This window comes from Orycteropus afer, unplaced genomic scaffold (genome assembly GCF_000298275.1).
Source record: "Orycteropus afer afer isolate SDZICR_OR568_19922 unplaced genomic scaffold, OryAfe1.0 scaffold01056, whole genome shotgun sequence".
NCBI lineage: Eukaryota > Metazoa > Chordata > Mammalia > Tubulidentata > Orycteropodidae > Orycteropus > Orycteropus afer.
Genome location: NW_006922643.1, coordinates 212136 through 213120, shown reverse-complemented (window position 1 = coordinate 213120; position 985 = coordinate 212136). Strand labels below are relative to the sequence as shown.

Here is a 985-nt window from a genome sequence, read left to right as displayed (position 1 = left end):
TACTCCACGTGGATAACATTTACAATCAGCTCCTCAGTTGCTCATTCCACCACTGAGTTTACAATGACTTATGGGTAGAAAAGCCATACTAAGTAATTTACTACACTGCACCACATCCATGTATTAACCAATTCAGGCAATCAGGATGGATTAAAGGAAAATAAACAGACCAGCAATCAAAAAAAAATAACTGAAACTAAATCATCTTCAACTTCTGGATGACTGTCAATTTGCAAGATTAGGATGAGTCAGTTTCATTTGGTCTAGGGTAAATTCTTCAGTCCTGAATCGTGTGTCCACTTTTTTTGTGGAACATTTAGTGTTTTCACCTCAATTTTTAAAAGTTTTTTAGTTACTAGGTGTATTAGTTATCTATTACACGTTTCAAATATTTTCTCCCAACGTGTCATTTGTCTTTTGATTTTGCTTGGTATTTCCTCCATGTAAACATTTTTCTTTTTATGTAATCAAATTTATCAGTCTCTTACTAACTTTTGATTCTTAGCTGTAGTTGCAAAATTTTGCTGTACATCCATGTTAAGGAAGAATCATACATGTTTTCATTCAGAGCTTGTATAGTTCATTTTTTGTATTTCTGAGTATATATTTTATAGTTTCATTTACATTTCATTTTAAACAGGGAAAACTAAAATATGGTTGTAGAAATCAAAATAATGGTGATCTCTGGGTACTAGTACTGAGGATTAACTGAGAAGAGGGCTTTCTGGACCTTTATGGGAGATAGGAATCTCTGTATCTTGACAGGAATGTTGATTACTTGGGTATCTCTCTTTGTCAAAACTGACCAAATGGTACATTTAAGATAATGTGCATTTCACTGTATGTAAATTATATTCAGAACTATATACACTGAAAAAAAAAAAAAACAACCTCAAAGTTAAGATGAAACAGGATACAAGATGCTTCAAAATATCTTGGGGAAACCTGGAGAATAGAAATAGTTCTTTTTTTTTTTTTTTTAATT

The 985-nt window shown here is 31.7% G+C and overlaps 1 protein-coding gene across 1 annotated transcript in view; it reads left to right on the top strand.

The window, feature by feature from the left end:
- Nucleotides 1–985, top strand: part of CCM2 (CCM2 scaffold protein) — a gene marked incomplete at its 5' end in the record, with an annotated part of 85969 nt that overhangs the window by 64962 nt on the left and 20022 nt on the right. The window lies entirely within an intron of this gene.